The sequence below is a fragment of the Pongo pygmaeus genome, chromosome 20 (assembly GCF_028885625.2).
Source record: "Pongo pygmaeus isolate AG05252 chromosome 20, NHGRI_mPonPyg2-v2.0_pri, whole genome shotgun sequence".
NCBI lineage: Eukaryota > Metazoa > Chordata > Mammalia > Primates > Hominidae > Pongo > Pongo pygmaeus.
Genome location: NC_072393.2, coordinates 16,300,445 through 16,314,074, shown reverse-complemented (window position 1 = coordinate 16,314,074; position 13,630 = coordinate 16,300,445). Strand labels below are relative to the sequence as shown.

Here is a 13,630-nt window from a genome sequence, read left to right as displayed (position 1 = left end):
AGTAAAAACTTTATCCTGTGGGCAGTAGGGAGCCCTGGGAGGTGTTTGAGCAGGAGAGGGACAGGATTAAGAATGGGTTTAAGGAGCAAGACTGAGACTCTGATTCAGCAAGAAGCAACCATAGGGGCAGATCCCTTCATCTGTCCTGGGAATGTCCTCCCAAGACTGGAGTCCTCAGCTCAGAACAAAGGGAAAGGGGTGCAGCTGCCACCCTGGCAGGCTCTCAGAAATTTTTAGTTCCTTTTTCCACCAACATCCCACCCCTGTTTCTCCCCCTCCCAGTGCGTTCCCTCTGTGACTCTCTTCCCTTACCTTCAGAGGCATAGGATCTGGAGCCAGACTGCTTGGGCTCAAGTCCTGGCTCTGCTGCGTGACTTGAGCAAGTTAATTCCTCTCTCTGTGCCTCGGTTCCCTCAACCATATAATGGAGACAACAACATTATCTATATCAGGGTTTTCCTGAGGTCTCAATATAAGGGACTCAGAACTGTGCCTGGCACACAATGAATGCTAAATATATGGAGCCATTATTATTTCCTCTCTCAGAAAGTCTGGCTGTTAAAGAATGTTGTCTTTCAAGAGCGTTATTTCTACCGTGACTTTAAAGGCTGTGTTTTGGAACTCAAAGGTGACAGTTCTAATATCTGTGCTCCTTGAACAATCTCTTCTCCTAGAGGGCTGTGCATATAAGATATATATATATATTTTTTTTCCTGAGGGTGGTGAAGGCACCTGACGGTGTGAGGTGGTAGGAGAATGAAAGAAACCTCAGTCAGTGTCTCAAAATAAAATCCTGCTACAAACATTGATCTCTTTTCATAGCCTAAGGGATGATGCATCACTAAACCCTGTTGACTTCTCTAATCTCTTCTCTAGCTGATCTCCCTCCCTTGCTACACTCGGTTACTCTGGCCTTGATTCTGATCTCCAAATACATTATATTTTTTATTTGGGACCATTGTATTGCCTTTGCACCTTTATCAAAGATAAGTTGCCTATATTTATTTGGATCTATTTTTTGGGCTTTTAATATTCTGTTCCATTGACCTATTTGTCTTTTCTTTTACCAATACCACAACATCTTGTAGCTTCACAGTAAGTCTTACACTTGGATATTGTCAGTCCTCCAATTATGTTCTACTCCTTCAATATTGTGTTGGTTATTCTGAGTCTTTTGTCTCTTCATATAAATTTTAGAATTAGATTGCTGATATCCACAAAAAAACTTTCTGGAGGGCCCCAGGGAGCGCGGGGCGCCACTGCTGCTGCCGCTGCTCCTCGGCTGGGTTCTGCCTACTGGGCCCAAGGCTGCGGCGGCAGAGGGGCGCCCCCTCCCTCCCCCTATTTTTTTTTTCCTGCTCTCGCTGACCCTACCGCTTCTGTTCTCCGTTATGGCAAGAGAGCCACCATCCCCGCTCCGGGTCGAGGCGCCGGGTCCCCCAGAAATGCGGACCCCACCGGCGATCGAGGCCACCCCTGAGGGCACCCCGCAGCCGGCAGGTGGCAGACTCCGTTTCCTCAACGGCTGTGTGCCCATCTCGCATCAGGTGGCCAGGCACAGGTATGGGAAGGACAAAATGGGTATACTGCAACGTGCAGATGGCACAGTTTTGAAACAGTTACAACCACCTCCAAGGGGCCCCAAGAGAGCTGGAATTCTATAATATGGTCTATGCTGATGACTGCACCGATGGTGTTCTTCTAGAGCCACGACAATATTTGCCAAAATATTATGACATCTAGCCACCTCCCACTGCCCCAAACGATTTATACCTAAAACTGGAAGATGTGACCCATAAATTTAATAAGCCCTGTATAATGGATGTAAAGACAGGGCAAAAAAGCTATGATCCTTTTTGCCTCATCTGAGAAGATTCAGCAACAGGTCAGCAAGGACCCATTAATGGAAGAGATTGGGTTCTTGATGCTTGGCATGAGGGTTTATCTTGTTCATTCCCATAGCTATGAGACACGAACCAACATTATGGAAGAAGCTTAACAAAAGAAACTATAAAGGATGGAGTCTCCGGATTTTTTCTTTCTTTCTTTTTTTTTTAAGTATTTATTGATCATTCTTGGGTGTTTCTCAGAGAGGGGGATATGGCAGGGTCATAGGATAATAGTGGAGAGAAGGTCAGCAGATAAACACATGAACAAAGGTCTCTGGTTTTCCTAGGCAGAGGTCCCTGTGGCCTTCCGCAGTGTTTGTGTCCCTGGGTACTTGAGATTAGGGAGTGGTGATGACTCTTAATGAGCATGCTGCCTTCAAGCATCTGTTTAACAAAGTACGTCTTGCACCGCCCTTAATCCATTTAACCCTGAGTTGACACAGCACATGTTTCAGAGAGCACCGGGCTGGGGGCAAGGCCATAGATCTACAGCCTCCCAAGGCAGAAGAATTTCTCCTCCCAGACGGGGCGGCCGGGCAGAGGCGCTCCTCACTTCCCAGACGGGGCGGCCGGGCAGAGGCGCTCCTCACATCCCAGACGGGGCGGCCGGGCAGAGGTGCTCCTCACTTCCCAGACGGGGCGGCCGGGCAGAGGCGCTCCTCACATCCCAGACGGGGCGGCCGGGCAGAGGCGCTCCTCACTTCCCAGACGGGGCGGCCGGGCAGAGGCGCTCCTCACTTCCCAGACGGGGCGGCCGGGCAGAGGCGCTCCTCACTTCCCAGACGGGGCGGCCGGGCAGAGGCGCTCCTCACTTCCCAGACGGGGCGGCCAGGCAGAGGCGCTCCTCACTTCCTATAGGGGATGGCGGCCTGGCAGAGGCGCTCCTCACTTCCCAGACGGGGCGGCCGGGCAGAGGCGCTCCTCACTTCCCAGACGGGGCAGCCGGGCAGAGACTCTCCTCACTTCCTATAGGGGATGGCGGCCTGGGAGAGGCGCTCCTCACCTCCCAGACGGGGCGGCCGGGCGGAGGGGCTCCTCACATCCCAGACGATGGGCGGCCAGGCAGAGACGCTCCTCACTTCCTAGATGGGGTGGCGGCCGGGCAGAGGCTGTAATCTTAGCACTTTGGGAGGCCAAGGCTGGCGGCTGGGAGATGGAGGTTGTAGCGAGCCGAGATCACACCACTGCACTCCAGCCTGGGCAACATTGAGCATTGAGTGAGCGAGACTCAGTCCGCAATCCCAGCACCCCTGGAGGCCGAGGCGGGCAGATCACTGGAGGCCAGGAGCTGGAGACCAGCCCGGTCAACACGGCGAAACCCCGTCTCCACCAAAAATACAAAAACCAGTCAGGTGTGGAGGCGCGCGCCTGCAATCCCGCGCGCTCAGCAGGCCGAGGCAGGAGAATCACAGGAGCCCGAGGCAGGGAGGTTGCAGCGAGCCGAGATCACGGCAGTACAGTCCAGCTTCGGTAACAGAGGGAGATCAAAGAAAGAAGGAGAGGGAGACGGAAGAAAGAAGGGAGAGGGAGAGGCAGAGGGAGAGGGAGAGGGAGAGGGAGAGGGAGGGATTTTTTCATAATGGGTACTGCTTAAGAAAAGATGCTGTTGCTGCCGTTATTCAGAAAACTGAGAAAATTCTGCAGTGGTTTGAAAACCAGAAGCAGCTTAACTTTTACGCAAGTTCATTACTGTTTGTTTAGGAAGGTTCATCTCAGCCAATCACTACAAAACTGAATGACAGAAATTTGGCAGAAAAGGTTTTGTCCAAAGGACAACTGTCAGACACAGAAGTACTAGAGTGTAATAATAACTTTCATGTATTAAGTTCCACAGTGAATGGAAAAATAGAGGTTTCAGTAGGCAAAAGCTTGTCCAAGATGTATGCTCGTCACAGGAAAATATACAAAAAAGCATCACAGTCAGACTTCATTGAAAGTTGAAAATCTGGAGCAAGACAATAGGTAGAAAAGCATGCCACAGGAACATTTAAATGGAAATGTACTTTCCCAACTGGAAAAAGTTTTCTACCATCTTCCCTCTGGTTGCCAAGAAACTGCTGAAATGTGCATGATAGATTTTGCTCATATGTTCCTTAGCAACACAGTAGATGAGGGATATGTTTATGGGCTAAACCATTTAATTTCTGTACTTCGAAGTATTTTAGACAATCGTCTAAATCATCTAAATCGTCTGTTGCAGTCTTTTTTTTTTTTTTTTTTTTTTTTTTTTGAGACGGAGTCTCTGTTGCCCAGGCTGGAGTGCAGTGGTGCGATCTCCGCTCCCTGCAAGCTCTGCCTCCCGGGTTCACGCCATTCTCCTGCATCAGCCTCCCGAGTAGGTGGGACCACAGGCGCCTGCCACCGCGCCCGGCTAATTTTTTGTATTTTTTAGTAGAGACGGGGTTTCACCGTGTTAGCCAGGATGGTCTCGATCTCCTGACCTCGTGATCCGCCCGCCTCGGCCTCCCAAAGTGCTGGGATTACAGCCGTGAGCCACCGCGCCCGGCCTGTTGCAGTCTTTTTAAGAGGTGGGCCAATCATAATGAAGAGGAGCACGCAGTATCTTGGCACCTTTATTGCTATGCAAAAAATATGTATTGTGAGTCGACATTTTATTTGTCTTTATACTTTTGGAAGAAAGGTTAACTTTTTTATAATCTTACTCAGGAAAACTATGTGTTCATTAGAAAACTATGAAGAATAAGGAAACTTAGGAATGTTAAGCAGGGAATGTAGTGGTAGGTACATGGCTTAAACATCTTTTTTGGCTCAAGCAAAATGCAAACCATTATTCAGTCATTAGGAGTTTAGTTAGCTTTCTGTAACCAATTCATGAAATCTCTGTCCACCCAATCTTGACAATGAGCCATATCTAAAACAATACATTATTAGAACACCTACCAAAATCTCTAAAGCACAGGTTGATGTCCTTAGTCTTGCTATGTATGAAGTTATTAAAACTGGAGAAAATTCTACTTCAGAAATAAGTACTGCTTAGGTTTTATATTAAAAATTCAGACCAGCATATCAAAGGGTGCTTCTTAGTGAAATGATTTAGAATTGTTGCATTCCAAAAGCAGGTTTTCTCTTTAATTTTTACAACTCTCTCTCCCTCTCTCTCAAAATATTATACTTCATGAAAAAGACAATTGACATGGATGACAACAACAACAGTCTTGAAATTAAGGGCACACTCATTGTTCTTACCAGGGTTAGAAGAGAGAGGTTATTTTCAAGGAACAAATATTTTGCTTTACAATCTTTCGTTTATGAGAAAATTGGAATATAAATTTATTACATTGTGAAAAGTATCATAAACCATATACCTTTTTATCTAAATGCAGTTTAAAAAAAGTAAATAATTGAAGTTTTATTTCTCCTCTAAATAACTTGAATTTTTTTCTTTAAAAATGTATATATTTATATGTCCCCGTTTAGTTAAGTGGCAGTGTAAATGTATATTGTTAAAAGTGGTTTCTCAGAATTATAGTAAGCAATGAAAGACAGTGTCTAATTAGGTTGTTATCAAAAATACTATGTGTGAATTAGTCCATCATATAGGGTTGGTGTGTATCTAAATTCATGCTTCTATTTCACTCTTATTCAAAACAGTTTTATATTATGTTGAACAGTGAAATTATAATTTAATTTCATGGGGACGGGGCAGTGCTATAGTTCCTGGAAAAATTAGATTTGTATTATCTTTATTTCACACCCACCACCTTAGAAAAATCAACTAGTTATTTGTCATTGAAAACATTTAAAACTTTGAGTCTTCAAATACATTTGATGTTAATGCTGTCGTTACCTGCACTTCGATTCACTAATAACATTTCTAGGTAGTTACCAGTTCTGTCATTTTTCTGGAAAATATTTTGGAGTTATAAATTGTTTCTCCTCTTTTTCTTCTAGAGTTACAAATTGAATTTTTAAATCCAAGCACCTTTGTTGTGGTGTGGAGAGAAGTATCACAATTTTATGTTTATTTTACCTTCTCAACCTTCTCTCGGGGTACTTTGCAAATACCTGAGTCTAAACAGAAGTACCAAATACATGCTCTATGAACTCTATCCTTAGTAAATCTATTAAACCTGAATAATTTAAAAGATCATGTGTGTTTTGTAATAGCAAAATTTGATTTTAATTTTTTATTTGGAATTGGTGTATTTATCATAGGGACTTCCAATTTTTCTTCACTTTTCAAATGGATACTGGCTATAGTTTTATGTTTTAATGGGAATGAATTTCAAGTCAATTAATAATCAGAAAATTTTTAGTTTTACTTTTTTCTTTTACAATATGGACTTTTGTTGTTATTTGGATAGTGTTTCAATAAATCTTAAGCTCAGATAATTAAACACTATTTTGAATCCTAACAAGAGACTGCAAAAGTATAAAATCCACTGGCAAAGCAGATACACTTAAGAGAAAAGAATCAAACCTTATTACTATAGAAAACTACCAAAACCACAATCATAAACAATAAGAGAGGAAGAGAGGAATAAAAGATATGCAAAACAACTAGCAAACAATGAATAAAATGACAGAAGAAGGTTCTTACCTACAATAACTTTGAATGTAAACAGATTAAATCCCCCATTTAAAATATATAGACTGGCTGAATGGATTTTTTAAATGACCCAACTATGTGCTTCCCATAAGAAACTCACTTTACCTATCAAGAAACATATAGACTGAAAGTGAAGGGATGGAAAAAGACATTCTACCCAAGTGGAAACCAAAAGCAAATAGGAGTAGCTATGTTTATATTAGATAAAAATAAAAGAGACAAGGGATAAATTCAGCAAGAGCATATAGCAATAGTAAATATATATGCACCCAACACTGGAGCACCTAGATACAGAAAACAATTATTATTAGATCTAAAGGGAGAGATAGACTCTCATACAATAATAGTTGTGGACTTCAATAACCCAATCTCAATACTGGACAGATCATCTAGACAGGAAATCAACAAAGATACACTGTATTTAAATTTCACTTTAGACCAAATAAACTTAACAGACATTGACAGAATAGTTCATGCAACAGCTGCAGAATACACATTTTTTTTCATTAGCACATGGAAAAATCTCCTGGAGAGACCACACATTGGGCTACAAAGCACGTCTCAACAAATTTAAAAGTACTGATATCACATCAAGTATACTTTCTGATGGCAAGGAAATAAAGCTAGAAATCAATAACAGAAATAATTTTCAAAACTGTACAAATATATGAAAATTAACAACATGCTCTTGAACAACCAATGGATTAATAAAAAATTAGGAGGTACATTTAAAATTTCTTGAATCAAATGAAAGTATAAACACAATGTATCAAAAGCTATGGGATACAGCAAAAGCAGTATTAAGAAGGAAGTTTATAGCAATAAACACCTACATCGAAAAAAGTAGAAATATTTCAAATAAACAATCTAATAATGCACCTCAAGGAACTAGAAAAGCAAAAGCAAACCAAACTCAAAATTAGTAGAAAAAATGAACTAATGAAGATCAGAGCAAAAATAAATGAAATTGAAAGTGAAAATAAAATACAAAAGATCAATAAAACAAAGAGTTTTGTTTGTAAAAAAATAAACAAAATTAACAAACATTTAGCTAAACAAAGTAAGAAAAAAGAAAGACTCAAATAAATGACATCAGAAATGAAAAAGGAGACATGACAATTGATACCACAGAAATACAAAGAATCATTGGAGTCTATTACAATCAACCATGAGCCAACAAATTGGAAAACCTAGTAAAAATGTATAATTTCTCAGGCACATACAACCTATCAAGATTGAACCAAAAAGAAATAGAGAGTCTAAAAGACTAATTACAAGTAATGAAATATAACCAGTAATAAAAACTCTCTCATCAAAGAAAAGCCCAGGACCTGATGGCTTCAATGCTGAATTCTACCAAACATTAAAAAAAATACTTAATACCTATTCTTTTCAAACTATTCCAAAAATCAAAGAAGAGAGAATTCTTCTCAATTCATTCTATGAAGCCAGCATTACCCTTACACCAAAACCAGAATGGGACACAAGAAGAAATGAAAACAGCAGACTAATATCGCTGATGAATAGAAGTGCAATAATTCTCAATGACATACTAGCAAATCAAGTCCACCAGCACACTACAAAGATAATTTACTATGATCAATTGAGATTTATCCCAGGGATGTAAGGATGTTTTGACATATTCAAATAAAAAAATGACATCACATTATATTTATTGAAGAGCAACAGAGTGAATAGCAAAAACCGTATGATCATCTCAATAAATGCAGGAAAAGCATTTGATAAAATTCAACATTTCTTCATGATAAAAAACACTAAACCAAGTAGGTATAGAACAAGCATACATAACAAAATAAATATATAGAACAAGTATACATAACAAAATAAAGGATAGGCATGACAAATCCACAGCCACCATCATACAAAATGGGGAAACACTGAAAGATTTTCCTCTAAGAACTGGAACAAAACTAGTATGCCCACCTTCACCACTTTTATTCAGCATAGTGCTGGAAGTCTTGACCTGAGAAATCAGGCAAGAGAAAGAAACAAAGGGCAAGGATGTCAAATTTTCCCTGTTTGAAGATGATATAATATGTGTATAGAAAACCCTAAAAGCTCCACTAAAACTCTCTTAGAACTGGTAAACAAATTCAATAAAGCAGCAGGATTCAAAATCAGCATACAAAAATCACTAGTGTTCCCATACACAAATGACGAGCTAGCAGAAAAAGAAAAAGAAAGAAAGCAATGCCATTTACAATAGGTATATATATATATATGTATGTATGTGTGTATATATATATATGTATGTATGTGTGTATATATATATACACAATAGGTATGTATATATATATATATATACACACACATACTTACATACGTAATATTTAGGAATACATTTAACCAAGTAGTTGAAAGATCTCTGCAAGAAATGCTATAAAACACAGATGAAAGAAATGGAAAAGGTCACTCAAAAATGGAACATCATCCCATGTTCATGGATTGGAAGAGATAATATTGCAAAAATGACCCTACTACTAAAAGCAATATAGAGATAGAATGCAATTCCTATGAGAATACCAATGAGATTCTTCACAAAAATACAAAAAATTCTAAAATTCATTTGGTATCACAGAAGACCCCAAATAGCCAAAGCTGTCCTGAGAAAAAAGAACTTAGATGGAGATATTACACTGCCAACTTCAAATTATACTACAATGCTATAGCCAAAATCATATAGTGCTGGTATAAAAAGAGATGCATAGACCAATGGAACAGAACAGAGAACGCAGAAATAAATCCATGAATTTAGAGCCAACTAATTTTTGACAAATGTGCAAAGACCATTCAGTTAGAAGAAAACAGTCTCTTCAATAAATGGTGCTGAAAAATCTGGATCTTCATATTTAGAAGAATGAAACTAGACCTCTATCTCTCATCTTATTCAAAAATCAAATCAAGATAGATGTGTTAGTTAGGGTTCTCTAGAGGGACAGAATTAATAGGATAGATTTAGGAACTCCACTCCTGGTACCAAAATCTGTATTAGTCAGGGTTCTCTAGAGGGACCAAACTAAGAGGACAGATGTGTGAACCCCACTCCTGGTGCCAAAATCTGCATTATTCAGTGGTCTTTAGAGTGACAGACTAGTAGGATAGATGTACATATGAAGGGGGGTTTATTAAGGAATATTGACTCACACGATCTTAAGGTGAGGTCCAACAGTAGGCCGTCTGCAAGCTGAGGAGCAAGGAAACCAGTCCGAGTCTGAAAGCTGAAGAAATTGAAGTTTGATGTTCAAGGGCAGAAAGCATCCAGCTAGGGAGAAAGATGTAGGCTGGGACGCTAAGCCAGTCTAGTCTCTTTACGTTTTTCTGCCTGCTTTTTTTCAGGCTGCGCTGGCAGCTGATTAGATTGTGACCACCCAGATTGAGGGTAGGTCTGCCTTTCCCAGTCCTCTGACTCGAATGTTAATCTCCTTTGACAACACCCTCACAGACACACCCAGGAACAATACATTGCATCCTTCAATCCAATCAAGTTGACGCTCAAAATTAACCATCACGATAGATTAAAGACTTAAATGCAAGACATGACACTTAGAACTAGTAGAAGACAATATTTGGGAGACACTTCAGGACGCTGGTCTGGGCAAGGATTTTTTTTTTGGTAAGACCTCAGAAGCACAGGCAACAAAAGCAAATAGACAAATGGGGTCACACGAAACCAAAAAGCTTCTGCACAGCAAAGAAACCAATCAACAAAGTGAAGAGACAACCTACAGAATGAGAAAAAATATTTGCAAATTATCCATCTGACAAGGGATTAGTAATTGGAATACATAAGGAACTTAAACAACTGAATAGCAAAAAAAAAAAAAAAAAAAAAAAACCTCAAAATAATCCTTTTAAAAAATAGGCAAACTATCTGAATAGACATTTCTCAAAAGAGGAGATACAAATGGCAAACACATACATTAAAAAATGGTCAACATCACTAATCATCTGGGAAATGCAGTCAAAACCATGATAAGATATCATCTCACCCCCGTTAACATGTGTAATTATTTTTATACATTGCTGGATTTGATTTGATATTTTCTTGAGGATTTTGCATCTAGGTTTGTAAGCAATATTACAAACCTAGTAATATTGTATAGTTTTTTGTTTCTTTATTTTTTCTTTTCTTCTTTCTCTTTTCGTTTCTTGTAATGTCTTTGTCTGTATTTGGCATTAGGTATAATGCTGGCCTCATAAAATGAGTTAGGGAATATTTCCTCTGCTTCTGTCTTTCAAAAGACATAGAAGAAAAGTGGTATAATTTCTTCCTTAAATGTTTAGTAGAATTCATCAGTGAATCAATTGGGGTCTTGGCTTTCTGTTTTGGAAGGTTATTAATTATTGTTTCAATTGCTTTAATAGATATAGGCCTATTCGGATTATCTATTAGCACTTACCTTTTATTCTTTTCTTTCCCCTTCTCGTATCTTTTGGATAGATGGAAGGTAAATGATGTTATATAAATGTGATTCAAAATTCTGTAGCTGATAAAAAATTATACATTGATAGAGAAATATAGGGCCTATATGCATTATTTAAATACCTATATAATAATCATAAAACATGTTTACGCAGTAAGTGCAAGGATTGAAGGACAATATGAAAAGTGTAGTTAGGTGACTCTTACAGGTTATTTAAAGAGACTGTTTAAGGTTAGTCAACTAGAGTGACATACAGAAAAGAAGACTAGTATTAAATCACTGGCAATATCCTTCTGTATTCGGCCACTCTTGCATTGCTATAAAGAAATACGTGGCTGGGTATGGTGGCTCATGTCTGTAATCCCAGCATTTTAGGAGGCCGAGGTGGGAGAATTGCTTGAGGCTTGGAGTTTAACACCAAAAAAAAAAAAAAAAGGAAATACCTGAGACTGGGTAATTTATAAACGAAAGAGGTTTAATTGGACCACGGTTCTGCAGGCTGTACAGGAAGCATAGTGGCATCTGGTTCTGGGGAGGCCTCAGGGAGCTTTTACTCGTGTTAGAAGGCAAAGTGTGAGCAGGCACATCACTTGGCAAAAGCAGGAGCGAGAGAGAGAGGGTCAGGTGCTACACGGTTTTAAATAAACAGATCTTGCAAGAACTCACTAACACGAAGACCACATCAAGCCATGAGGGATCCGCCCCCATGATCCAAACACCTACCACCAGGCGCCACATCCAGCATTGGGGATTACAGTTCAACATGAGATTTGGGAAGGGACACAGACCCAAACCATATCAACCCCTAATGCCAACAGAACCACTGAGTAGCTTCAGGATCTTCAGAAAGGATTTTAAAGCTGGAATAGTCCCAGCACTGTAATAATTACAAGAGAAAATGTAACTACAATGTAGCATCTACACAATAATTGTGATTCTCTTCTCCGTTCTTGTTCAATCCAATGTTTAATATAAAAATTCAAGTGAAGGTAAATAAAAGCATTGGGGAATGACCTTGCCATGTGGTATTAAGATTCTCAAGCACAACTGCCTGAGTTGAAATTACCACAGCTACATCTAGAAGGAAGATGTGAGATTTTTCATTCTACATTAACTAGAAACCTAGCATGAGGCAGATGGCTGGAAGCAGTCCAGGGAGTGTCCAAGACCTTACACAGAAAATCATGCTCAGAGAGGAAGCTTGTTGCTCATTCCCTTTTTGTGCCCAGCTGCCTGGGTTCCCTTCTCCACCATTTTATTTGGTAGTAAGCTATCTAGAGAACTTGCTCCCTATGCTGAGCCAATAAGGGAAATGTGTGAGCTTTGAAGGGTACAGTTTCATTTCGAGGAATGGAGAATATCTGTGCAAAGTTGGGGCAGTTCAGAGCAGAGTGAGCTGCAGACTGTTCTGCAGGTATGGGGCTGGAAGTCTTCACACGACCTCATAGTCCTGGCACCCAAACTTACTCAGCCCATGGTGTGTCAGGAATTGGTGGGTTCTTGGTCTCACCCACTTCAAGAATGAAGCCGCGGACCCTCGCGGTGAGTGTTACAGCTCTTAAGGTGGCGCGTCTGGAGTTTGTTCTTTCTGATGTTCAGATGTGTTCGGAGTTTCTTCCTTCTGGTGGGTTCGTGGTCTCGCTGGCTCAGGAGTGAAGCTGCAGACTTTCGCGGTGAGTGTTACAGCTCATAAAAGCAGTGTGGACCTAAAGAGTGAACAGCAGCAAGATTTATTGCAAAGAGTGAAAGAACAAAGCTTCCACAGTGTGGAAGGGGACCTGAGCGGGTTGCCACTGCTGGCTCCGGCAGCCTGCTTTTATTCTCTTATCTGGCCCTACCTACATCCTGCTGATTGGTAGAGCCGAGCGGTCTGTTTTGACAGGGCACTGATTGGTGCGTTTACAATCCTTGAGCTAGACACAAAGGTTCTCCACGTCCCTACCAGACTCAGGAGCCCAGCTGGCTTCACCCAGTGGATCCCGCACCGGGGCTGCAGGTGGAGCTGCCTGCTAGTCCTGCGCCATGCGCTCCCACTCCTCAGCCCTTGGGTGGTCGATGGGACTGGGCGCCGTCGAGCAGGGGGCGGCGCTCATCGGAGAGGCTCGGGCTGCACAGGAACCTACGGAGGCGGGGGGCTCAGGCATGGGGGGCTGCAGGTCCCGAGCCCTGCCCCGCGGGAAGGCAGCTAAGGCCCGGCGAGAAATCGAGCGCAGCCCCGGTGGGCTGGCACTGCTGGGGGACCCAGTACACCTTCCGCAGCCGCTGGCCCGGGTGCTAAGCCCCTCATTGCCCGGGGCCGGCAGGGCCGGCCGGCTGCTCCGAGTGCGGGGCCCGCCAAGCCTACGCCCACCTGGAACTCTAGCTGGCCCGCAAGTGCCGCGCGCAGCCCCGGTTCCCGCTCGCGCCTCTCCTTCCACACCTCCCTGCAAGCTGAGGGAGCCGGCTCTGGCCTTGGCCAGCCTAGAAAGGGGCTCCTACAGTGCAGCGGTGGGCTGAAGGGCTCCTCAAATGCCGCCAAAGTGGGAGCCCAGGCAGAGGAGGCGCTGAGAGAGAGCGAGGGCTGTGAGGACTGCCAGCATGCTGTCACCTCTCAGTGGGAGCAGGTGAGACAAGAGTTGGGCAAATCAGACCTTTAATCCACCCTGATAGGCTGGATTGTGGGCTTATGGCGTTTCTCCTTTGACCCAATTAGCCTCCACTCCCAATGTATCTCTGTGCAGAAGGCT

General features: G+C 41.9%; 1 pseudogene; it reads left to right on the top strand.

Annotated features, from left to right (window-relative positions):
• Window positions 1-1,391: 1,391 nt before the first annotated feature.
• Window positions 1,392-9,833, top strand: LOC129020432 (inositol polyphosphate multikinase-like; annotated as a pseudogene).
• Window positions 9,834-13,630: the final 3,797 nt, after the last annotated feature.